At 41.1% G+C, this 27,710-nt stretch overlaps 1 protein-coding gene across 3 annotated transcripts in view; it reads right to left on the reverse strand.

Annotated features, from left to right (window-relative positions):
* Nucleotides 1-14,029: 14,029 nt before the first annotated feature.
* The window catches only part of LOC147004868 (uncharacterized), a 29,475-nt gene continuing 15,794 nt past the window's right edge, over nucleotides 14,030-27,710 (reverse strand). For 2 of the 3 annotated variants that reach the window (XM_085838310.1, XM_085838308.1), the window contains exon 3: nucleotides 14,030-26,137. The gene's annotated coding sequence lies outside the window, so the exon portion shown is untranslated. Of the gene's footprint in view, nucleotides 27,408-27,710 lie in introns of all 3 variants that reach the window. The other variant, XM_085838309.1, reaches the window with a different exon arrangement.

The raw sequence follows: 27,710 nt of genomic DNA on the forward strand, positions 1-27,710 counted from the left end.
CACCAACACCGGGTCACCTTGGGCGAGGAGTTGCTGGATAACCCCAAGGTCCCCTAGTAGACTCTCCACATGATCTTAGGACCACAGGTGAGTGGAACACAACTTCTGTTCCAAACCAATCACTCGGGACCTGAGACAACATTAGGGAAGCAGGAAACCCGGCCTGACTAGGGTCAGAAGTCCCTTCTGGTCGGCATCAGCACTGGGTCAACTTGGGCGCTGAGTCTTCAGACACCCCCAAGGTCCCCTAGAGGACAGCTTTTGAGACAGACCCCATTTCAGGCTCCAGACATCCGGGCACCTTCCCTGCCAGAGGAGAGGAGTCCACCCTGCCCGGGAGGGCTTTGCTGGAGTACCTGGGGGAGCCATCTTGGTTCCCGGATCCCTCTGAGACTAGTCTGTGCAGGTGAGAGTGTGGACTACAGAAGCTAACAGCTTCTGTGACAGGCCAAAGCAACACAGCTTCTGGGACAGGTGCTGTTTTTAGCCTTCATCTTCTGCCAGGAGGGAGGTTCAAAGGCCAGATAGCTGTGCACCTTCCCTGTAAGAGGAAAGCTTGCCTACAGAGAGTGCTCTGACCACTGAAACTCAGAGGAGAGAGCTAGTCTCCCAGGTCTGGTGATAGAGACTAACAGAATCACGAGAGGAACCATCTCTAACTAGAGACAACTCTAACAACTAACTCCAGAGATTACAGATGGTGAAAGGCAAACATAAGTATGTTACTAACAGAAACCATGACCGCTCACCATCATCAGAACACAGCACTCCCACCTTGCCCAGTCCTGGGCAACCCAACACACCCGAAAAGCTAGACCCTGATTTAAAAGCATATCTCATGATGATGTTAGAGGACATCAAGACGGACTTTAATAACTCACTTAAAGAAATATAGGAGAACACTGCTAAAGAATTACAAGTCCTTAAAGAAAAAGAGGAAAACATATCCAAAGAGGTGATGGAAATGAACAAAACCTTACTAGACCTAAAAAGGATAGAGGACACAATAAAGAAAACCCATAGTGAGGCAAGGCTCGAGATAGAAACCCTAGGAAAGAAATCTGGAAAAATAGATGCAAGCATCAGCAACAGAATACAAGACATGGAAGAGAGAATCTGAGGTGCAGAAGATTCCATAGAGAACATCAGCACAACAAACAAAGAAAATACAAAATGCAAAAAGATCCTAACTCAAAACTTCCAGGAAATCCAGGACACAATGAGAAGACCAAACCTACGGATAATAGGAGTAGATGAGAATGAAGATTTTCATATTAAAGAGTCAGCAAATATCTTCAACAAAATTATAGAAGAAAACTACCTAAACCTGAAGAAAGAGATGCCCATGAACATACAAGAAGCCTACAGATTGCCAAATAGACTGGACCAGAAAGAAATTCCTCCCGACACATAATAATCAGAACAGCAAATGCACTAAGTAACAATAGAATATTAAAAGCAGCAAGGGAAAAGGGTCAAGTATATAAAGGCAGGCCTATAAAAATTACACCAGACATTTCTCCAGAGACTATGAAAGCCAGAAGATCCTGGACAGATGTTATACAGACACTAAGAGAACACAAATGCCAGTCCAGGCTACTATACCCAGCCAAACTTTCATTAACATAGATGGAGAAACCAAAGTATTCCATGACAAAACCAAATTCACACATTATTTTTCCACAAATCCAGCACTTCAAAGGATAACAACAACAACGAAAAAAATACAAGAATAGAAATCACAAACTAGAAAAAGCAAGAAAGTAATCCTTCAACAAACCTTAAAGAATACAGCCACAAGAACAGAATGCCACCACTAACAACAAAAATAGTAGGAAGCAACAATTACTTTTCCTTAATATCTCTTAATATCAATGGACTCAATTCCCCAATAAAAAGACATAGAGTAACAGACTGGCTAAACAAACAGGACCCAACATTTTGCTGCTTACAGGAAACCCATCTCAGGGAAAAAGACAGACACTACCTCAAAATGAAAGGCTGGAAAACAATTTTGCAAGCAAATGGTCTGAAGAAACAAGCTGGAGTAGCCATTCTAATATCGAATAAAATCGAATTCCAACCCAAAGTTATCACAAAAGGAAAGGAGTGGCACTTCATACTCGTCAAAGGTAAAATTCTCCAAGAGGAACTCTCAATTATGAATATCTACACACCAAATGCAAGGGCAGTCACATTCATTAAAGAAACTTTAGTAAATCTCAAAGCACACAGTACACCTTACACAAAAATAGTGGGGGACTTCAACACACCACTTACATCAATTGAAAGATCATGGAAATAGAAACTAAACAGGGACACAGTGAAACTAACAGAATGTATGAAACAAATGGACTTAACAGATATCTACAGAACATTTTATCCTAAAACAAAAGGATATATGTTCTTCTCAGCACCTCATGGTACCTTCTCCAAAGTTGACCATATAATTGGTCACAAAACAGGCCTCAACAGATACAAGAAGACTGAAATTATCCCATGCATCCTAGCAGATCATCATGGACTAAGGCCAATCATCAATAACAACATAAATAATAGAAAGCCAACATTCACGTGGAAACTGAACAACACTCTTCTCAATGATACCTTTTGGTCAAGGAAGGAATAAAGAAAGAAAATAAAGACTTTTTAGAGTTTAATGAAAATGAAGCCACAACATACCCAAACTTATGGGACACAATGAAAGCATTTCAAAGCGGGAAACTCATAGCTCTGAGTGCCTCCAAAAAGAAACTACAGAGAACACACACTAGCAGCTTGACAGCACACCTAAAAGCTCTAGCAAAAAAAGGAAGCAAATTCACCCAAGAGGAGTAGATGGCAGGAAATAATCAAACTCTGGGGTGAAGTCAACCAAGTGGAAACAAGAAGAACTATTCAAAGAATCAACCAAACGAAGAGCTGGTTCTTTGAGAAAATCAACAAGATAGTTAAACCCTTAGCCAGACTCACTAGAGGGCACAGGGCCATCATCCTAATTAACAAAATCAGAAATGAAAACGGAGACATAACAACAGATCCTGAAGAAATACAAAACACCATCAGATCCTTCTACAAAAGGCTATACTCAACAAAACTGGAAAACCTGGATGAAATGGACAAATTTCTAGACACATACCAGGTACCAAAGTTAAATCAGGATCAAGTTAATGATCTAAACCGTCCCATATCTCCTAAAGAAATAGAAGCAGTCATTAATAGTCTCCCAACCAAAAAAAGCCCAGGACCAGATGGGATTAGTGCAGACCTTCAAAGAAGATCTAATTCCAGTTCTGCACAAACTATTCCAAAAAATATAAGCAGAAGGTATTCTACCCAATTCATTCTATGAAGCCACAATTACTCTGATACCTAAACCACAAAAAGATCCAACAAAGATAGAGAACTTCGACCAATTTCACTTATGAATATTGATGCAAAAATCCTCAATAAAATTCTCACTAATCGAATCCAAGAACACATTAAAACAATCATCCATCCTGACCATGTAGGTTTTATTCCAGGGATGCAGGGATGGTATAATATATGGAAATCCAACAATGTAATCCATTGTGTAAACAAATGCAAAGACAAAAACCACATGATCATCTCGTTAGACTCAGAGAAAGCATTTGACAGAATCCAACAACCATTCATGATAAAAGTCTTGGAAAGATCAGTAATTCGAGACCCATACATAAACATGAGAAAAGCAATCTACAGCAAACCAGTAGCCAACATCAAAGTAAATGGTGAGAAGCTAGAAGCAATCCCACTAAAATCAGGGACTAGACAAGGCTGCCCACTTTCTCCCTACCTATTCAACACTATACTTGAAGTCCTACCCAGAGCAAATCGACAACAAAAGGAGATCAAGGGGATACAAATTGGAAAGGAAGAAGTTAAAAAAAATCAGTATTTGCAGATGATATGATAGTATATATAAGTAACCCTAAAAATTTCACAACAGAATTCCTAAACCTGATAAACAGCTTCAGTGCAGTAGCTGGATATATAATTAACTCAAACAAGTCAATGGCTTTTCTCTACACAAAGAATAAACAGGCTGAGAAAGAAATTAGGGAAACAACACCTTTCTCAATAGTCACAAATAATATAAAATACCTTGCCGTAACCCTAACTAAGGAAGTGAAAGATCTGTATGATAAGAACTTCAAGTCTCTGAAGAAAGAAATTAAAGAAGATCTCAGAAGATGGAAAGATCCCCCATGGTCATGGATTGGCAGGATTAATATAATAAAAATGGATATCTTGCCAAAAGCAATCTACAGATTCAACGCAATTCCCATCAAAATTCCAACTCAATTCATACTATGAAAACTATTCCTTACCTTGGCCAACTAAAATATTGAGTTTCCAACTCTCATAAGGACAGCATTCATAAAAAATTGACCAATAACTTAGGAGGCATTGAATGTAAATGAACTGTAATATTAACATACATTAAGCATGATAATAGTTCCTGTGAGTTTATCAATATAAGACAATTCATAATAGCTATGAAAATGTACTAAAACCTGTGATTTCTGAAACATGATGAGTGATATCCTCCCTCATCAAAATAGAGCAGAATAGACAAAAAAATGTCAGATTCATTTGATTATGCATAAAGATGATGAGCATTATGAAACTGAATTCTTGCTGTGCACCGATGTCCTTCTATGACATATTTGTCTAACAGATGCATATCTGTATATATGTATGATAGGCATATGATTATATGTGAATATATATTTATATATGTGATGTTTGCATAAATGTGTATGTGATGTGTGTGTGTATATATATGTATATATATGTGTGTGTATATACATATATATATATATACATAAGTATATACATGTATATATATATGTGTATATGTGTTTGTGTGTATATATATATATATATGTGTGTGTGTGTGTGTGTGTATGTGTGTGTTTGTGTGTGTAGGTATATATATGAAGGCTTCTTCACATGCTTAAGTAGCGTGGACTGCCAATAAAAATGCTGAAACTGCACTAGCAATACTTTCCTTTCTCCATTCCATATGGATTCGGTGTGAAGTCACCAGTGGAAAAGTATGCCAACATAGAGCACAAAGAAGCATTCAGAAAACTGAGGCCTTTCTCATGCTTAAAGATACTTTGGAAATAACTTTGCATTAATTACCCTGTCTTTATCTACATTCTCAATTGTGTCCCTAGTTTTTTGTTTGTTTGTTTGTCTGTTTGTTTGTTTGTTTGTTTTGATCAGTACAGGAAGGTACTATGAATTCTTTTTTTTTAATTTTTAATATTTTTATTACATATTTTCCTCAATTACATTTCCTATGCTATCCCAAAAGTCCCCCATACCGCCCCCCACTTCCCTACCCACCTATTCCCATTCTTTTGGCCCTGGCATTCCCCTATATTGGGGCATATAAAGTTTGCAAGTCCAATGGGCCTCTCTTTCCAGTGATGGCCGACTAGGCCATCTTTCGATACATATGCAGCTAGAGACAAGAGCTACAGGGTACTGGTTAGTTCATCATGTTGTTCCAACTATAGGGTTGTAGATCCCTTTAGCTCCTTGGGTACTTTCTCTAGCTTCTCAATTGGGAGCCCTATGATACATCCAATAGCTGACTGTGAGCATCCACTCCTGTGTTTGCTAGGCCCCGACATCGTCTCACAAGAGACAGCTATATTTGGGTCCTTTCAGCAAAATCTTGCTAGTGTATGCAATGGTGTCAGCGTTTGGAAGCTGATTATGGGATGGATCCCTGGATATGGCAGTCTCTAGATGGTCCATCCTTTCATCACAGCTCCAAAATTTGTCTCTGTAACTCCTTCCATGGGTGTTTTGTTCCCAATTCTAAGAAGGGGCATATTGTCCACATTTTGGTCTTCATTCTTCTTGAGTTTCATGCGTTTAGCAAATTGTATCTTATATCTTGGGTATCCTAAGTTTTGGGCTAATATCCACTTATCAGTGAATACATATTGTGTGAGTTCCTTTGTGATTGTGTTACCTCACTCAAGATGATGCCCTCCAGGTCCATCCATTTGGCTAGGAATTTCATAAATTCATTCTTTTTAATAGCTGAGTAGTACTCCATTGTGTAAATGTACCATAATTTCTGTATCCATTCCTCTGTTGAGGGACATCTGGGTTCTTTCCAGCTTCTGGCTATTATAAATAGGGCTGCTATGAACATAGTGGAGCATGTGTCCTTCTTACCGGTTGGGACATCTTCTGGATATATGCCCAGGAGAGGTATTGCTGGATCCTCCGGTAGTACTATGTCCAATTTTCTGAGGAACCACCAGACTGATTTCCAGAGTGGTTGTACAAGCTTGCAATCCCACCAACAATGGAGGAGTGTTCCTCTTTCTCCACATCCTCGCCAGCATCTGAATCACCATGCCGGACCTAAAGCTTTACTACAGAACAATTGTGATAAAAACTGCGTGGTACTGGAATAGTGACAGACAAATAGACCAATGGAATAGAATTGAAGACCCAGAAGTGAACCCACACACCTACGGTCACTTGATCTTCGACAAGGGAGCTAAAAACATCCAGTGGAAGAAAGACAGAATTTTCAACAAATGGTGCTGGCACAACTGGTTGTTATCATGTAGAAGAATGCGAATCGATCCATTCCTATCTTCTTGTACTAAGGTCAAGTCTAAGTGGATCAAGGAACTTCACATAAAACCAGAGACACTGAAACTTATAGAGGAGAAAGTGGGGAAAAGCCTTGAAGATATGGGCACAGGGGAAAAATTCTTGAATAGAACAGCAATGGCTTGTGCTGTAAGATCAAGGATTGACAAGTGGGACCTCATGAAACTGCAAAGCTTCTGCAAGGCAAAAGACACCATCAATAAGACAAAAAAACCACCAACAGATTGGGAAAGGATCTTTACCTATCCTAAATCAGATAAGGGACTAATATCCAATATATATATAGAACTCAAGAAGGTGGACTCCAGAAAGTCAAATAACCCCATTAAAAAATGGGGATCAGAACTGAACAAAGAATTCTCACCTGAGGAATACCGAATGGCAGAGAAGCACCTGAAAAAATGTTCAACATCCTTAATCATCAGGGAAATGCAAATCAAAACAACCCTGAGATTCCACCTCACACCAGTCAGAATGGGTAAGATCAAAAATTCAGGTACTATGAATTCTTAACTGTTCTTTACATTTCTTTGTCCTCATGTGTGATGGTTTGTATATTCTTGGGCCAGGGAGTGGCACCATTTGGAGGTGTGGCCTTGTTGGAATAGGTGTGATCTGGTTGGAATAGGTGTATCACTGTGGGTGTGGGCTAAAGACCCTCACCCTAGTTGCCTGGAAGTCAGCCTTCCACTAACAGCCTTTGGATGAAGACGTAGAACTCTGAGCTCCTCCTGCACCATGCCTGTCTGGATGCTGCCATGCTCCCACCTTAATGGTAATGGACTGAACCTCTGAATCTGTAAGCCAGCCCCAACTAAATGTTGTATTTTATAAGACTTTCCTTGGTCATGGTGTCTGTTCACAGCAGTAAAACCCTAAGACATCATGTAAATATAATTTTATTTTTTGTGCTCCTTGCATTTAATTGGCCATTCAAACTCTGGCTGCTGGAGCCTGCAGTAATTCTTATTTTCAGTTAAAATTCCTCTTGCTGTTTAGACTGTGCTGGCCAAACAACTAATATGTGGATTTCAAAGTCATAGCCACTGGATGAAAAATGAAGTACACACTGGTTTTACTTGCAGGCAACTCTATCATTTACATTTGTTCCCTCATCATAATAATTTACTATGCAATCAGACTGCAAATTTTCATTCTCTTTGTTGGTATTGATGTACACATTGAACACACCCACACACCAAGTTTACTGCACTTTACTCTCTCTTGCAATACCAGGTCTACTTAGCCTTAGTAATCTACACAGTGGCATTCTTGGCTAAGAATCTCCCTGGCATATTCAATTAGGCCCCTTTCTTGACTTTCAGCATGCTGGTGTTCTGCACTGGCCAGGGCATATTGCTTAATGTCCAAAATAGCACACAGGGCAAGCACATGGTGGCAGCTATGGTCTTCAACATATTGCTATTTTATCCACACATGAGAAGATGCATTTTTTTCTTTTTTTTAATTAGATATTTTCTTTAATTACATTTCAAATGCTATACTGAAAGTTTCCTATACCTGCCCCCCCCCCGCCCTGATCCCCTACCAACCCACTCCCACTTCTTGGCCCTGGCATTCTCCTATAACAGGGCATATAAAATTTGCAAGACCAAGGGGCCTCTCTTCACAATGATTGCCAACTAGGCCATCATCTGCTGCATATGCAACTAGAGACAAGAGCTCTGGGGGAACAGGATAGTTCATATTGTTGTTCCACCTATAAGGTTGCAGACCCCTTCAGCTCCTGGGTGCTTTCTCTAGCTTCTCCATTTGGGGCCCTATGTTCCATCCTATAGATGATTGTGAGCATCCACTTCTGTATTTGCCAGGCTCTGGCATAGCCTCATATGAGACAGCTATATCAGGGTGAGAGGGTGCAAGTTTATCCCCATGTACTTTGCAATTTTGTTAAGGTCAGAGAAAAATTCTCTTCAAGATTTAAGGAAAAAGTTTTCTCTGATAAATATATATTATATATTGTAACTGAGAAACATAATGTTGGTTCTAAAGCACCTATTTGCATTCAGTTCAAGATATATGCTTTAGACAGAGCTTCTCAGTGTTCCGTTTTATGATTGTGTTTAACAGAAAAAAAAAAAACAAAGCAAAACCAAACCAAATCAAAAGAAACAACCTCTCCCATACATTGTCTCATCATTTATTGATTCGCTGATTTCTTTAAGGCCATGCTCTTGGGTGTAAGTACACATTGGAAGTATTCTTTTCTGACTCTGATTCAAAATGGCAGTTTACATGAGCTCAGATACCTTATTTTGGAATCTGAGTGAATGTGTGACTTTGGTATAAGTTGATTGCTAAGAGAAAACACAAACTGTGTGAGAGAGTGAATGAATTTTGTAGATGACATCCCAATATCATCCCCTTTGCAGGAGAGAAGATAAGAGAATTATTACTCATACTAAGTATTAGAGAAGTAGACATTAAGAGGGAGAAATATTTTTATTTATCACATAGAATATTGTAGAGCACTGACAGAAATTTCAGTTTAGTTATATAGTGTATTGATTTTGCAGAAGACCTGCTTGCACTAGGCAACCTGTAGGGAATGGGATGAGGAATTGTGGAAGAGAGAACTGGGAAGTTGTTCAAGGACTGCAATGTAAGTCAATTTTTTTAAAAGACAGGAAATAGAATGACGGCTCATATGTTTAATAGTTCTTGCTTTCGAAGAAGACATTAGTTTAGTAATAAAAATCCTTTTTGGGAATCACTACTCTCTGTAACTACCATTCCAGTGTTACTTCTGCCTTTTTGTCGCTTCCATAGGCAGTGCATTCATCTGGTACACAGACATGCATGTAGGCAATAATACATACAAATATTTACACATGAAATATATTTTTAGAAAAAAATTGATATCCCAGCTTTAAAATAGTAAGGCAGAAAGAGTAAATTCGACCATACTCTACATTTATGTTTGTCAACTCCCTCAGATGAAAAGATAAAACACAATAAAACTGGAGAGCCAAATCAAAAATAAAAACAAAACAAACAAAAAAACAAATCCTAAAAGCCAAAATATAAACAAACAAACCCCCACTAAATTAAAATAATAGATCAGATTTGAAATATACAACAACATGTAACATAAGTAGTGGATACTAAAAGAAGGAGTGAGAATCCGAATCTCATACATTACAACATAAAGGACTTCTATCAAAATATGCAACCTGGAAGCCATAACACAAACACACACACACACACAAACACATGTATGTATGTATATATGTATTAGACAACAATATTGAGGCTCAGATCCCTAACAGGTCATTTTCATACAAGGTCCTCCAAAGATGCAGTTCAGTTCACTTGCTCTTCCCTGTGTATTGCTGGCCATGCAGTCTAACATTAAGAATGGTTGGCGGGGGGCGGGGGGAGCGAGTTGGCAGACACCACCATGGTCCCCAACTTCTGTATTAGTCAGGGTTCTGTAGAATCACAGAACTTATGGATAGTCTCTATATAGTAAAGGAATTTTTTGATGATTTACAGTCTGCAGCCCAATTCCCAACAATGGTTCAATTGTAGCTGTGAATGGAAGTCCAAGGATCTAGTCAGTCTCACACAGCAAGTAGGCAAAGGAGCAAGAGCAAGACTCCCTTCTTCCAATGTCCTTATATTGTCTCCAGCAGAAGGTGTAGCCCAGATTAACGGTGTGTTCCACCATCTCTGTATGAGTGGAACACAACATCGGTTCCAATCCAATTGCTCAAGACTTAGCCAGCATCAGGGACAGAACACCTGCCTGAACAGAGGCACAAGTCCCTTTTGGTAGGTGGCAGCCCCAGGTTCCCTTGGGTGTGAGTAGGCAGACACCCCCATGGTCCTGCAGAGGACTCTCTATGTGATCTTTGGATCACATATCAGACAGCTCCACAGTCCTCAGAGGAGACACCACTTCCAGACACTGTAACATACCCAGAATCTTAGGATAACAGGATCACAGGATAACAGGAGCTTGGTGACACCAGGATTTCAGGGTCTCAGAGAAAGCTTGACTGCCAAGAACTCTGACACACCCCGAATCTAAGGTTCATAGGAACCTGAAATCAAAGGATCACAGAGAAAGATGGACTCTGAGGAATCCTGAATCGACTGGGATTATAGGAAGGATAAGTTCCAATCAGATATATTGAGGGCAGCAAGTACTTGAAATAATCAGATGGCAGGAGGCAAGCATAAGAACAGAAGCAACAGAAACCAAGGTTACTTGGTATAAACAGAACCAAACTATCCCACCATAGCAAGCCCTGGATACACCATCAAGCCAGAAAAGCAAGACATGGGTCTGAAATCACTTCTCATGATGAAAAGCCTCAAAGTTATGGGCACAGGGGAAAAATTCCTAAAATAGAACAGCAATGGCTTGTGCAATAAGATCGAGAATCAAAGAATGGGACCTCATAAAATTGCAAAGCTTCTGTAAGGCAAAGACACTGTCAATAAGACAAAAAAGCCACCAACAGATTGGGAAAGAATCTTTACCAATCCTAAATCAGTTAAGGGAGTAATATATATAAAGATAGACTCCAGAAAAACAAATAAAGAGGAACACTCCTCCACTGCTGGTTTGATTGCAATCTGGTACAACCACTCTGGAAATCAGTCTGGTGGTTCCTCAGAAAATTAACATAGTACTACCAAAAGATCCAGCAATACCTCTCCTGGGCATATACCTAGAAGATGCTCCAATGTGTACTAAGGATCCATGCAGTACAATGTTCATAGCAGACTTATTTATAGTACCCAGTTGCTGTAAAGAACTCAGATGTTACTCAACAGAGGAATGGATACAGAAATTCTGGTACATTTACACAATGGAGTACTACTCAGCAATTAAAAACAATGAATTTATGAAATTCTTAGGCAAATGGATGTATCTGGAGGATATCATCCTGAGTGTGGTAACCCAATCACAAAAGAACACATATGATATGCACTAACTGAGAAGCAGATATTAGCCCAGAAACAGACTTCCCAAGATACAATTTGCAAAACACATGAAGCTCAAGATGAAGGAAGAGCAAACTGTTGATACTTCATTGCTCCTTAGAATGGGGAACAAAATACCCATGGAAGAAGTTACAGAGAAAAGTTTGGAGCTGAGAAAGAAGAAAGGTCCATCCAGAGACTGCCCCACCTGGGGATCTGTCCCATATACAACCACCAAACTCAGACAATATTGCATATGCCAGCAAAATTTTTCTGACAAGACCCTGAAATAACTATCTCTTGTAAGGCTATGCCAGTGCCTGGCAAATACGGAAGTGGATGCTCACAGTCATCTATTGGAAGAATCTAGAGAAAGTACCCAAGGAGCTGAAGTGGTCTGCAACTTTATAGGAGAATCAACAATATGAACTAACCAGTAACCCCCAGAATTATGTATCTAGTTGCATATGTACCAGTTTGGCCTAGTCAGCCATCAAAGGTAGGAGAGGCACTTGGTCTTGTGAAGATCATATACCCAAGTACAGAGGAATGCCAGTGCCAGGAAGTAGGAGTGGGTGAGTTGGGGAGCAGGGCAGGGGGAGGGTATAGGAAACTTTCAGGATAGCATTTGAAATGTAAATGAAGAAAATATCTAATAAAAAGAGTTCAAAAAATATTAGCAAAACCTTATACTAGCACATTAAAAGCACACCCTAAAGCTCTCAAACACAAAGAAGAAATGATACCCAAAAGAAGTGGTGGCAGGAAATAGTAAAACTCAGGGTGGAAATCAATAAAATAGAAAGACAACAATACAAAAAAAAATTATGGAACAAGTATTGGTTCTTTGACAAGATCACTAAGATCAACAAAGTCTTATCCAAGTTAACTAAAATAAAAAGAGATAATATCAAAATTAGCAAAATCAGATATCAAATGGGGGGACATAACAACAAACACCTGATAGGTCGGAAAGTTTCCCAAAGTGATTCTTCCTCCCAGAAGAACACTTGCTCAACCATGTTAACTGCTGCTGTGTTCATAATTGTCAGTAACTGGAAACAAACTACATGTCCAAAAACTAAAGAATGAATAACAAATATGTTACATTTATACAATGGAACATTACTCAGCTGTTATGAAAAGTTGACATCAGGAATCTGCAGGCAAATGAATGGAAATAGAAAAAAAAAGCACATCCTGAGTAAAATATCCCAGTCCCAGGGAGATAAATATGCTGTGTTGATTTATATGTTGATATTGACTGGGATGGATACTTTTTGTCAACTTGCCTCAAAGTAAAGTCACCTGAGAGTAGGGAACCTCAATAGAGAAAATGTCTCCATAAGATTTGACTGTGCAGGCAAGACTGCAGGGCATTTTCTTAATTAATGATTGATGGGGGAGAAATCCTGCCCACTATTGGTACTGCCATCAATGTGTTTGTAGTTCTGAGTTCTCTATGAGAAAGCATGAAATCATGTGGAACTAGCCACTAAACAGCACCCATCCATGGTCTCTGTATTAGTTCCTGCCTCTAGGTTCCTGGCCCATTTCAGTTCCTGTTCTATCTGTCTTCAATGATGAACAGCAATGAAGAAGTGTAAACCAAATAAGTCCTACCCTCCTCAACTTGCTCTTTGGTCATAGTGTTTTGTGACAGCAATAGAGACACTAACACATTCAACATTACAAAAATGATGGCCTGTCTACAATCAATAGATCCACAGAAGTTAGGTATAGAGGAAGGAACAGGGGTGGAAACATGGATACCTGTAGAATAGGGAAACAGAACGGATCTTATTAGTGGAGAGAGGTGGTCAAGTAAGAGAAGATCAGGAGGCATGGTGGAGGGAGATGGGGCTGAGGAAGTGAATGCAGGGAGAGATAGTTGAAAGAGAGGGGCATTTGATGATGACAGAAAGTCAGTGGATTTGGAGGGAAGGAGAGGTAGGATAAGAACTGTGGGGAGTAAAAGTTGGGGGGACGTTAAGCAGGGTCTATTATATGAGAAATTAATTTTATTTTCAATTTTACTAGAATGAAAAATAAATTAAGCATGACAGAGGACTATACATTTTACCTCCGAAGTACTGGGCTTTGATGGATTCCTGGTGAGGTGAACCACTTAGAAACTGAATTGTACTCATTCTATGGGGAACAGGGGCAATAGTGATGATATGATGTACATTTGGGAATAAGAGTTTACATAATCCTTTAAGTCAGCTTGATACAACACAGTATTGGGACTGGTTAGACAGATAAGTGGTAACTGTAGTTATGTGTTGGGGCTGGCCTGCGGCTCTCATGTCTGGGTTCGAGCCTGGGAGGCAGCCTGGAGCTGAAAGAGAAGAGGGGACCTAGGCGGGTCGAGAAATAATGGAACCAAGACAACTAGTCTGCTCAAGGTTCTAATGTTTAATGGCAGATGCGCTTTATAAAGGAGGAGGGAGGCCCATTCCCACCAATTCATCCTTGGAGCCCAGCTGCAGGTGACCACATGTAGGATAGGATGCAGTCTCCAGAATAGCTAGGCCGACGTCCAGCAGGTAGCAGCAGCAACAGTGGCTGAACAACAGAGTGATCTAGGGAGGCAGGCTCCACCCTGGCAGCAAAGTCAAGGTCTGGTTGAGCCAGCTTCAGGTTGGGGAGAGACAGTGGGGGTGGGGGAGTGGGGTTGTTAGGAGGAGGTTACATCTATTCCAGTTAATCTGTGTTTGATCCTCAATATGTGCCTGGTAGAAGGAAAGACAAGACAATATGACATGTACTTCTGAATTCCATATGTATGTTATAAACCCTGCAGTAACATATTGGATAGATACATGTTGGGTGCTGTACAAGAGGAACAGCAAAACCATTAGAACTTATGGAATGTGGCCCAGTGGATAGCCCAAGCAAGGTGGGTGTGCCTGGGAGAGGCAGTGCCTGAGGATTGTGTACTGAGGATTTCATGCTGTTGTGGATTTTTGCTAACCTAACATCACATCCCTCATAATCTATGAGTTGTATGAAAACTCTAAGGGGGGTTCCAGCCCCTCACTTGGGCAATGTCATTGTCACCCACAGCGTTAGTTAGATTGAACTTTTTAAAACATTGCTGCTGCGGCAGATTAATGATTCAATCACCACACTTACAAAGAATTACTTTTTTTTTTTTTTTTTGAAAGCCGGGCTGGTGATCAGGTGATGATTATTTCTTTGTACCCACTTTCCCCCTTCAGATACCTTGGTCAAGGAAGAAATAAAGAAAGAAATTAAAGACTTTGTAGAGTTTAATGAAAATGAAGCCACAACATACCCAAACTTAGGGGACACAATGAAAGCATTTCTAAGAGGAAAACTCATAGCTCTGAGTGCCTCCAAAAAGAAACTAGAGAGAGCACACACTAGCAGCCTGACAGAACACCTAAAAGCTCTGGAACAAAAGGAAGCAAATTCACCCAAGAGGAGTAGATGGCAGGAAATAATCAAACTCAGGGGCGAAATCAATCAAGTGGAAACAAGAAAAACTATTCAAAGAATCAAACAAACGAAGAGCTGGTTCTTTGAGAAAATGAACAAAATAGATAAACCCTTAGCCAGACTCACTAGAGGGCACAGGGACATCATCCTAATTAACAAAATCAGAAATGAAAAGGGAGACATAACAACAGATCCTGAAGAAATTCAAAACACCCATCAGATCCTTCTACAAAAGGCTATACTCAACAAAACTGGAGAACCTGGATGAAATGGACAAATTTCTAGACACATACCAGGTACCAAAGTTAAATCAGGATCAAGTTAACAATCTAAACAGTCCCATATCCCCTAAAGAAATAGAAGCAGTCATTAATAGTCTCCCAACCAAAAAAATCCCAGGACCAGATGGGTTTAATGCAGAGTTCTATCAGACCTTCAAAGAAGATCTAATTCTAAGATTTAGCTCTGCACAAACTATTCCACAAAATAGAAGTAGAAGGTACTCTACCCAACTCATTCTATGAAGCCACAATTACTCTGATACCTAAACCATAGGAAGATCCAACAAAGGTAGACAACTTCAAACAAATTTCCCTTATGATTATCGATGGAAAAATCCTCAATAAAATTCTCACTAATCGAATCCAAGAACACATTAAAACAATCATCCATCCTGAACAAGTAGGTTTTATACCAGGGATGCAAGGATGGTTTAATATACGGAAATCCATCAACATAATCGATTATATAAACAAACTCAAAGATAAACAGTACATGATCATCTCCTTAGATGTGGAGAAATCATTTGGCAAGATCCAACACCCATTCATGATAAAAGTCTTGGAAAGATCAGGAATTCAAGGCCCATACCTAAACATGATAAAAGCAATCTACAGCAAACCAGTAGCCAACATCCATCAAAGTAAATGGTGAGAAGCTGGAAGCAATCTGACTAAAGACAGGGACTAGACAAGGCTGCCCACTTTCTCCCTACCTATTCAACATTGTACTGGAAGTCCTAGCCAGAGCAATTCGACAACAAAAGGAGATCAAGGGGATACAAATTGGAAAGGAAGAAGTCAAAATATCACTTTTTGCAGATGATATGATAGTATATATAAGTGACCCTAAAACTTCCACCAGAGAACTTCTAAACCTGATAAACAGCTTCGGTGAAGTAGTTGGATATAAAATTAACTCAAACAAGTCAATGGCCTTTCTCTACACAAAGAATAAACAGGCTGAGAAAGAAATTAGGGAAATAACACCCTTATCAACAGTCACAAATGATATAAAATACATTGGCGTGACTCTAACTAAGGAAGTGAAAGATCTGTATGATAAGAACTTCAAGTCTCTGAAGAAAGAAATTATAGAAGATCTCAGAAGATGGAAAGATCTCCCATGCTCATGGATTGGCAGGATCAACATTGTAAAAATGGCTATCTTGCCAAAAGCAATCTACAGATTCAATGCTATCCTCATCAAAATTCCAACTCAATTCTTCAACGAATTAGAAAGAGCAATCTGCAAATTCATCTGGAATAACAAAAAACCTAGGATAGCAAAATTCTTCTCAAGGATAAAGAACCTCTGGGGGAATCACCATGCCTGACCTAAACCTGTACTACAGAGCAATTCTGATTAAAAACTGCATGGTTCTGGTATAGTGACAGAGAAGTAGACCAATGAAATAGAATCGAAGACCCAGAAATGAACCCAAACACCTATGGTCACTTGATCTTTGACAAGGGAGCTAAAACCATCCAGTGGAAAGGAGACAGCATTTTCAAGAAATGGTGCTGGCACACTTTATGGTTATCGTGTAGAAGAATGTGAATTGATCCATTCCTATCTCCTTGTACTAAGGTCAAATCAAAGTGGATCAAGGAACTCCACATATAACCAGAGACAAATGGTTGGACCTGGAAGGCATCATCCTGAGTGAGGTAACACAGTCACAAAAGAACTCAAATGATATGTACTCACTGATAAGTGGATATTAGCCCAGAAACTTAGAATACCCAAGTTATAAGATACAATTTGTGAAACACATGAAACTCAAGAACAATGAACACCAAAGTGTGGACACTATGCCCCTTCTTAGAATTGGGAACAAAACATCCATGGAAGGAGTTAAAAAGACAAAGTTTGGAGTTGAGACAAAAGGATGGATCATCTAGAGACTGCCATATCCATGGATCCATCCCATAATCAGCCTCCAAACGATGACACCTTTGCATACACTAGCAAGATTTTGCTGAAAGTATCCAGATATAGCTGTCTCTTGTGAGACTATTCCAGAGCCTAGCAAACACAAAAGTGGATGCTCACAGTCAGCTATTGGATGGATCACAGAGCCCCCAATGGAGGATCTAGAGAAAGTACCCAAGGAGCTAAAGGTATCTGCAACCCTATAGGTGGAACAACAATATGAACTAACCAGTACCCTTGAGTTCTTGTCTCTAGCTGCATACGTATCAAAAGATGGCCTAGTCGGCCATCACTGGAAGTGAATTTTCTGAGGTACGCATGGTTAAGAGATGTTGAGTTAAAGTTTCCTTGAGAAGAAGAAGAAGAAGAAAAAAAAAAAAAAGAACATCAGCTTGAGTTTTTCATGTCAGTGGCTTTTCTGTAGGCTCCTTGAGCAGCAAAATTTGTACTAAGTTCCTTTCAAATTTAAGTGTGTGTCTATATTTCCCTAATTCAAAAATAAAATGAAAGTTTCTTCCTTGACAGAGTATTTATGTCAAAGATTCTTCATTGAAACCTTATTGAACCTAGAGTTTACCTTGAACTGAAGGAAATTCTGGGACACATTAGGAAAAATATCTAATGTTCAGTCCATATTATCAGCAAGTTTTGTGGGATTCCTCGACCTAAATGAATGTCCAAGTCTCCTTTGGACAAAGTGGTACGATCAGAGGCTCCCTTTGCTTCAGTGAAAAGATGTGATGCCTCCTTAATCAGAGGTAGAGTGAGTGAGTAGCCCTGGGAAGAAATGAGGTGCTGATAACCTTGTAACAGGAGAGATGATCAGGGTATGAAAATCCCCATAGTATTTTGAGCAAAAATTAAATAGCTTACCTTAGCTCATGAGGTCCTAGCATTGCCACACCTTCTAACAGTTCTTCACAGCTTGGGGTATCCATATCTTTAGCTGGATTAGCAATGCACCAAATATAAATACCATGATTCGTGAAAAGCTTGGGTTTGTGTCCTCAGCATGATTGCCTCCTAAGAATTACATTCAACCAACCAGAACTGAGAATTATGATTTAACACCATGTTATGTGACTGTACTCAAGGAAGTGGCATAAGGTTCCTAGATTGGCCTCCTCTTCTTGATTTCTGTGAACTTTGAACAGAGGGAGAAATGCTCCTTAGTCAGAAATAACATATCCCATGGGCTCCTGAGCAGAAGGGATTTTTATGAGAGCCCATTGGGTCAAAGGGGTACATTTTATGATGTCGATCATCACAGGTAGGAAAATACTATAAGTTTGGAAAGGAGAAAGTCTCTCAACCCTGTTGGACAGTAGAGGAGTAGCCCTGTTTACCTTCCATAGAGGAGGTTGGTCCAGGCACTTCAGGCCTCCACATCTTCAGAGAACTCTAGAAAATTCTTATCTCTGAGGACGTCACTGCAGATTTGACAGCAATCTGAGGTTTCTTCTGACAAGTCAGCTCAAAATCCCTGGATTTGTTCCTTTTTTTAAACTTACAACAGGCCACACAGGTGTGGGTGTGGAGGACAGTTACCAGCTTAAAGAGAGCCTTGGATAAAGGCTGAAGTTTTTATACATTGGCCATGAGACTTGAATCCAGAGTTCTCTGAGGGATTTTTTGGTGGTCAAAGGTGTATTACCTAACCAATTAGGTCTGAGGGAGAAGCTCTTAGTTGAATGGTAGACCTGAGTCAGCCATGAACAAAGAGTGAAGCTCCTGTGAATTCCTGGTATCAAGGATACAGCCTTAAGCACACTAGAGCTGAGCCTGAATATTTGAGATAAACTCGTCACTCACAAGCTCAGTTCTATACCTTGCTTCATCAGAGTGGCATGCTTCAGAACCCTCCAGTGCAGAAGGAGGAATAATAAAGTGTTTTTCCTCAAAGTCAGCTGACCCCTTTGGCATACCCATAATGTCAGGGGATACTATGGTTAGAGGAAGTAAGGCCTAGGCCCTCTTCAAAAGATAAACCAACTGGGTGTCAGCCCCCTTGAAGTTATGGGACACTTTACTTCTGAGGGGGCATGACTTGATGGAGTTGCTGTTTACACTGGAGGTATAAATTGTCCTGGGTCTAGAAGGGTACATCTGAGTCCCCATTGAGACTTCATCAATTCTATTGCATGCTGATAGTAAAAGACCCATATTTGTGGTCTTCTTAAGATGTGGTTGAGGTCTGAAGTCTTTTGCTTATCATGTCATATGTATCAGGGCATATTCAGTCATTGAGGACCTATGTGACACCTTTGTTCTGAAGTGGTAATTCTGAGGGCAATTAAAGAATTTCTGAGGTTTCTAGTAATCATATGTTAATGCTGCCTTCAACTCCGTGGAGTTTCTAACATATTTAATGTTGAGGGGGTACATCTGAAACCCCCTTGAGTTATTGGTGGAAGTTGTGAGTCATGTAGGTTCTATTTCATGTATGTGGGTACACTGTCATTGTCTTCAGACACACCATAAGGTGGCATTGTGTCCCATTACAGATGGTTCTGAGCCAACATGTAGTTACTGGGAATTGAATTCAGGACCTGTGGAAGAGCAGTCAGTGCTTTTAACAGCTGAGCCATCTCTCCAGCCCCAGCACATTGGTTCTAGACAGGTAAGATTAAGGTCACTTGGGCCATTGGGGAAGATCTCAGGATCCCTGGTTCAGAATGGGCAGATCAGAAGTCCCCTTGGTCCATAAAGAAGTTTGGAAGATCTGTGATTCTTAAGCTGTAGATCTGAACCTTACTAGAGAAGAATGCCTGGAATGTATTTGAATTCCTGGTTTTGACGAAGTGTACCTGATGACTCCTTGAGCCATTGAGAGTGATTTAAGTCACACTTCAAGAATGGGGTAGAAGTGTGAGCCTATTTGGTGCTGAAGGAGTAATTCTGAGGTTTCTGTGTCAGAACCACAATTTGGAGGACCCATTGACAAAGTGAGAATGTTGACGTATCCACGAACAATCTATAAAGGATGCCATCCTTTAGAGGCAGAAAGTTTCATACCATGTTGGGGAAAGTAGAAATGCCAAAGACTCTTGTATCTGTACAATATCAAGGGTCGATTTGGAGAGGAGAGAAGGCCTGAATATTTCATTATCGAGGCTTCCTGGGAACCTAGAACACACATATCATGCAGTCCATGCAACAGACTAATCAATCTCCAGTATGCTAGGAGGCACTTCCCAGCTAGTTCTCCTGATAAATCAGCTCCCTACTTCTGAAAATGGCAAGGCTTTCTCGTTTCTGCTGGGCAACTTAATGTATATGTCCTGAGTTTATGAACTTGCTGGCTACTCTTAGGCTCTGGGACCTCAGGAACCAGGGTCCTGCTCCTTGGACAGAGGTAATGAGGTCAGAGGATCAGAATATGAAACACTCGGTGCACCTTAGATCAAGAGAGTCGATTAGTCATGGATTAGATCAGATCCAGTAGGTAGGTCTAAGTCCTCAGTGATCAGAAGTAGCACATAATATTCTCCATGAGGTGAGAATTATATAGCATGCTCTTCTGGCTACAAATTGTGAGCTACTCTTAATCAGAAGGGGGATTCTTGTCCCGCTTTTAGTCACAGGGGCATATATGATGCTTCAATGTGCATCTGAGGCAGCTAGGAGTGGAAATTATAAGTTTGATAGACAGTTGATGAGAAGAAAAAGCTCTAAACTCATGTTGCTCATAAGGGGCAAAGAAAGGGAAAACATGAGGGCAGCTTGTGGACCAAAAAAGAACTGAAAATGCCAGGATAAGAGAGAATAGGACCCAGGCTGCCCTCTTGAGATGGACTGCCTTACAGGTTCCATTTGGCAGGCTGGGAAGCTCTGGTGCATCCCTGGGCAGGAGTAAGTCGGAAGCCTCCTAGAGCATTTACGGTATCTCTTTTGTCATAAAAAGTATTTGTGAGGCCCAATTTCTTAGATGGGGTATTTGAGAGGCTACCTCTTCCAGCCTGAAGCATTCTGAGCATTTCTGAAACAGGGGTCACATAACCAGTGTCCCTTTGGTGAGAACTGGAAAGTCTGAGTCCACATTGGTTAGATTGAGAAGGTCCGATACCTCCTTTAGGGGAGAGAAAAGAAGTACAGCTCCCCTTTTGCTGGCGATCCTGTTGAGATTGATTTTCATATGACGTGAATATTTGTGGCCTCCTAGGATAGAATGATCACAAAGGGGGTACCCAAATTCATATTGTAATAATGGGTCTCTCCCTGGGCAAGAGAGACCACGTATCATGTCCTCTGCTTGAGATATTATATGTCTGTAATATCTTTGCATAACAGGGAATGTTCCAAAAGGGAATGTGGCACTCCCTTTTGGAACTCGTGTAGGTATGAATCCCCATAGGGTAGGCACCATAGCTATGGGCTCCCATTTAGCACTAATGGAAGGTTTCTCTCCCTCTTGGACAATAGGAACATGTTCTGAGCCCTCCTTAGTAGAAACAGGGTGGCTGATACCCTCTTGGGGTAATGATGAGAGCTTGACACTTCTACAGGGACTGTCTCCATCTGGAGATGACTCAATGCATTCTTAATCTACAGAAGTTTGCACGGCTTCTTGGGTAACAGGGGCATTCCTCTGACTTCTGGTAGAAGTAGTTTGTCTGGGAATCTCATGAGGAGAGGTGGGATGCCTGAGGCTCTCTTCATGAGAAAGAGTGGTTTGCATGCACTCTTCTGTAGGGATGGAAGATGATTTGCCAACCTCATGCTCTGAATTGGAAGCTTGGGTGTCCCATTGGTCAGAAAGGGCATTTTCTGATGGGATTTCAGTAGACTTGGATCATCTGTGAATGCCTTGGGTTGGTGGGGGACTTCTGGGGCCCTCCTCATGAAATGGTGAGCATCCGCAGGCTCCTTTGGCAGAATCAGAAGTGGTGAGGTTTATGTTAGTCACAGTTTTATGCTTTACACCTCTTTTCTTAGATTTGCAAGCTCTTAACCACATTTTGGAAGAATGGCAGTGTTTCCAGCCTGCCTGTTTTGAGCGCACAAATTTCAGGCCTGCTTGATCTACAGAGAAAGGGCTTGGTCTTGTTTTCCACAATTTAGAAGGTGTGGGGCAACCCCCTGGAGAAGGAGAATGACTGAGACCACTGTTACAAGGGACACTAGATCTGAAACTCAATTCTGGTGATTTTAAGGGGGAGATGCTCCTTTGAGGAGTAGAAGTAGGACTGCATTCCTTTTCTGCATACTTGAAAGATGTGAGGCTACTTTTGGCAGAAGAGATAGATACATTTTAAGGCATCAAGTTCTGAAAGGCAGTAATTGATATCCCCTTCAGGAAATGGGACATGTTTCAATATCCTTTGGTTAGATTTGAAACGTCTAGGGCTCTTCTTGGGATAAGAGGAATTTCTCTGGCCATCTTCATGAAGAGGGGTAGGAATAAAGTTCCGTTCTGCACAAAGGGACAGTCCCTGAAACTCTGTTGAAAAGGAAGTACCCACAGTTTCTTGGGGAGATGGCATAGGTTCTAGAGGCCCCTGGGCTGGTTGTGAAAGTTCTAGACTTTCCTGGGGAAATGCTGGTGTTCCCAGGATCCCTTGTTCAGATACTAAAGGGCCCAGAGCACCTTCATTGGGTTTCCAAAGACACAGAGACCCTAACACAGATAGCAAAGCTTCTAGAGTCCCTGACACAGATTCTGAACTCTTAGAAATGGATTGGGTACATGGCAGAGGTTCTCCTGCCTCTGGACTAAGTGGTGAAGGAGCTGGTAATGTGGGAGAATCTTGTGTGGCTGACAAAGATTCTATGACCTCTTGGGTGACAGGTGGTATTTCTGCTCTATTTTGCATACATGCCCGTGTTTCTAGTGTGTCCTGGGCAGAATCAGAAAGTCCAAGATCTTCTGGATTGGATGGTGAATATCCTAAAGCCTCTTTTTCCAAACAGGGTCCTAGAGGCTCTTGAGATAACAAGGAAGTTTCTGGAAGTCCTTGGGCAAATATTGATGTTTCTAGTACATCTTGGTCAGACAGGGAAGGTCTCCGAGACATTAAGACAGATTGTGACACTTTCAAATCCAATCAGACAGATGGAGAAGGTCCTAGACTCACTATGGTAGATGCTGAAATTTCCAAAGCTCCTTGTGAAGCATTGGCCACTTCTGGCTTGCCATGTGTACAATTACAACCTTCCAGATTCCCTTTAGAGACAGGCAAGGGCCTCCAGCTTCTTGAACAGATAACAAAGGTCCTGGATTTACTTGAGCAGATAGGGACATTGTCAAAGGCTCTAGGGCAGATGATACAGATCCTAGTGTTCCCTGTCCAGATGAAGAAATTACCATGGGTCCTTTGGAAGAATGCATAGATCCTGAAGGATCTGAAGCAGATGGATCTGTTTCTTGAACACTTTGTGGAGAATTCAAAGACTCATTTGGTCCCTGGCATGAAGTAAAAGGTCCCTCGGTAGGTTTAGAGAGATCTAAAGGCTCTTCTGTGGAAAGGGAAAGATCCAAAAGGCTTAGGGAAGGAAGTGAGGAACTAAGTTGGGCAGAAATTGCAAGTTCCAGTGGTGAGTCATTGGATATCACATGTCCTGGGGTAGCCTTTGAAAATTTTTGTGCACCTGATGCAAATGAAGAATATCCTAGAGTCCCCTGGGGAGGTGGCAAAGGTTCTACAGAGCCTTGTTTAGTTGCTGAAATTCTCAGAGATCCTTGGTCAGATCTCAAAGTTCTTTCCATATTTTGAGCAGGGTTGGTATATCCCTGACACACTGAGAAAGATGGTGAGTCTACTACTGTGTAATGTGTAGATGGGGGCTGAGTTCCTATACCTTGTGTATGTAAAGAATGACTTGAAAACCTTTTGGAAGATGTAGAATGTTGGGTAGACCTTTGTGGACATGTGGACACATGTACAGTCCCCTGTGCAGAGAGACAGGGACTCACACCTCCATGAGCAGAATCAGAAGATGCTGGAGTCCCTTGTTCTGAGAAGGAAAGACCCAGAGGACTATGAGAACATTCAGAACATTTTGATGTATTCATCACTGCCTGGGCTGAGACTGAGATAGAAAGTGAGTCCCCTGGGCAGATTGCAAAGGTGCTAGATACCCATAGCCAAATGGGAAAGCCTCTACACCTCCTTGGGTAGAAGAGGAATGTCTACTAGGTTCTGGAGGTGATGGTGGCAAAGTTCCTAGAGTCACTGAAGTAGACTGAGAAGATGCTACAGCCTCCCTCACTTGTGGCAAATGGCCTAAAGCACTCTGTGATTCTTCATATTGTGCCAATATCCCTGTGGCATCTGTTGAATTTTCCAGATTTCTTTGGTTGGGGAAAAAAGAACTCTGCATGGGCAATGTTCCCTCTTCTGCCCTGTAAAGTTCCTTGGGCTTTTGAAAAGATGGCAAAGCTTCTAGAACCACTGGAGTAGTTACAAGATGCTCCCAAATAGCCAGTACAGGTGGGCAATGTCCTACATCTGATGGTGAAGGACAAAAGGATTCTTGAGATTCCTGGCTAGGTAGGAAAGGTCCAGTGTCCCTTGGGAAAGCTGGGGATCTTTGTGCAAAATGTTGGGCAATTGGAGAAAATCCCATATCTGTCTGCCATAAAGTTGGAAGATGCAAAGTATCTTGAGCAGATGAAACAGTTTGTGCATTCCCCTGTTTAGATGTGGGCAGTTTTGAAGACCCTTACGCAGAACAGAAATGTCCAAATGCCTCCTGGGAGGATGCAGAGCCTAGAGTTCCTTGTGAAGATAAAGATATTCCCAGAGGCATCTGATCTGATGACACACATTCTGGTAGCACCTGAGTATTTTGGGTAGACCCCAGATGTCCTGGAGTGGGAAGTCAAGTTCCCAGAGCCTCCTTTGCAGACATGGACTTTCCTACTTTGGCTTCTGCAGATAAGGAATGCCCCTCAGTGCCCTGAGTAGATGTCGACGACCCTAGAGTTGTTTCTTTAGATTTAGTCACTTTCAGACCACTTTTTTCAGATAAACAAGGTCCCACAGTTCCTTGCTCAGATCTAGAGCATGATGGAGTTACATATAGTGATGCAGAAAGATTCAGATGCAGTCCAGCACATCTGGAAATGTCTGAAGTCCCTCGGGTAGATGGAGAATATTCATTTGTTTCTGAAACTACTGGGGAATTAGCTGAATGCCGTAGAACCCCTTCAGCAGATCCCGAGATATGGGTCATTGCCTGGGCTGAGATAGAAAGTTTCAGAGGCCCCTGGGCTGATTGCAAAGGTGTGTGATTCCCTTGACCAGATGGGAATGTTTCTGCACCTCCTTGAGTAAAAGATGAATGTCTACCAGGTTCTCGAGGTGATGGTGGCAAAGTTCCTAGAGTAGGCAAAGCAGACGTAGAAGATCCAACATCCTCCCTCACTCGAGGCAAAGTGCCCACATTAGTCTCTGTGTGTTTACATTGTCCCAATGCCAGAATCCCTGTGGAATCTGCTGAAGGTTCTAGATTCTTCAGACGGATGACAAAGAACTTGGCACAGGCAAAATTCCCTTTGCCACTGTGCAGTTTTTCTTGTGCCCTTGAGAAGTTAATGGCAAAAGTTCTTCACCTCCCTGGGCAGCTATGGACTCTCCCAAACTGGCTTCTGCATTAAGGGGAGCTTGTCTAGGCACCTGAGTAGATGGTGAGAGTAATGGAGAAATTTGTGCTGATGCATTCAGCTCAAGAGTTGCTTGTGAATACAGGGAAGTTGCCACAGCTTTTTGCAAAGATGGTGGAGGAGCTTGACTTGCTTCTGTTGGTGAGGAATGGCCAAGAGGCTTTGGGACATGTGGCAATGTATCTGGCATCCTTGGTACAGATGAAGACATTCCCAAAGAACCTGAGACCGAAGAAAAATGTTTATGAGTACACTGGGCAGACTCCGATGATCCCAGAATCTTTTGGGAGATGATGACTGCTGGATAGACTGTTGAGTATATAGTAAAAGGCCTAGGGATGCCTCAACAGATATGCTAAGTTTGGTAGATAGCAAATATGCTAGATCCCTTGAGACTTCTAAAGAAGACTCCTGAGATCGTTGGTCAGGTTGTGAATGTCCTGTATGACCTGAGGGATGTGGCAAAGGGCCTATAGTCCCTTGGAGAGAAGGTGAGGTATCCTGAGATTCTACTGTGTGTAACGAGTTCCCTGGCTTCTGTTGGAAAGATGGTGCATGTTCTAGAAACACTGGGATAGATGGCAAAGTACCCACAGTTTCCTGGACAGATATAGAATGTTCTAGAGGTGCTTGCTTACATCTCACAGTTGTTGGAGTGCCTGATGTAGTTTGGGGAAATTTCTGAGTACATGATACAGATGATGAAGGTTTCACAGTCTCTTGGGAAGATATCAATATTCTTTTAGTTTTCCTGGTGGATTTAGATCTTTGTTCAGATGGAAAATTTTCTGGAGTCCTAGTTTCAGATTTTGGAAGTCCCATAGCCCCTAAAGGAAGCAAAGGATCTGTTGTAGTCCCTTGGACAGATGGCAAGTTATCCAGAGATTCTACCATGTGTAATAAGAGCTCTAGCTTCTTTTGGAAAGATGCTGAATGCTCTATTTTCCCTGAGGTAGATTGTGGAAGAACCCTCAGTCCCCTGGAAAGGCACAGAATGTTCTAGAGGCCCTTGCTTACATGTCACAATTGTTAGAGTTCCTGTTGTAGTGTGAGGAGGTTTCGGAGCATATGGTGCAGATGATGAATGTTCCACATTCCCTTGGGAAGATAACGTTTTTTTTTTTTTTTTTTTTTTTAGTTTTCCTGGTGGATTTAGAAGATCTTTGTTCAGATGGGAAATTTTCTGGAGACCGAGTTTCAGATTTGGGAGGTCCCATAGACCCTATAGGAGGCAAAGGATCTGCTGTAGTCCCTTGGACAGATGGCAAGGTATCCAGAGATTCTACCTTGTGTGACGAGTGCTCTAGCTTCTTTTGGAAAGATGCTGAATGCTCTAGTTTCATTGAGGTACATTTAAAAAAACCTTCAGTCCCCTGGAAAGGCACAGAATGTTCTAGAGGCCCTTGCTTACATCTCACAATTGTTAGATTTCCTGTTGTAGTGTGAGGAGGTTTCTGAGCATGTAGTGCAGATGATGAAGGTTTCACAGTCCCTTGGGAAGATAACAATGTTTTTTTAGTTTCCTTGGTAGATTTAGATCTTTGTTCAGATGGAAAATTTTCTTAAAAAAAACCTCAAAAAAAAAAAAAAGAAAAAAGAAAGAAGAAAGAAGAAAGAAAAAAAGACACAAAGACGAAAAGAAAGAAAGACGCAAAGAAAGAAAGAAAGAAAGAAAGAAAGAAAGAAAGAAAGAAAGAAGACAGAAAGAAAGACAAATGAAAAGAATTTTAGACACTTTTTGGCTTCTTGTGTATATTTTTTTAGAAATTCAGGGGTTTTTTTTGTTTGTTTGTTT

The sequence above is a fragment of the Mus caroli genome, unplaced genomic scaffold (assembly GCF_978045245.1).
Source record: "Mus caroli unplaced genomic scaffold, Mus_caroli_1 scaffold_5, whole genome shotgun sequence".
NCBI lineage: Eukaryota > Metazoa > Chordata > Mammalia > Rodentia > Muridae > Mus > Mus caroli.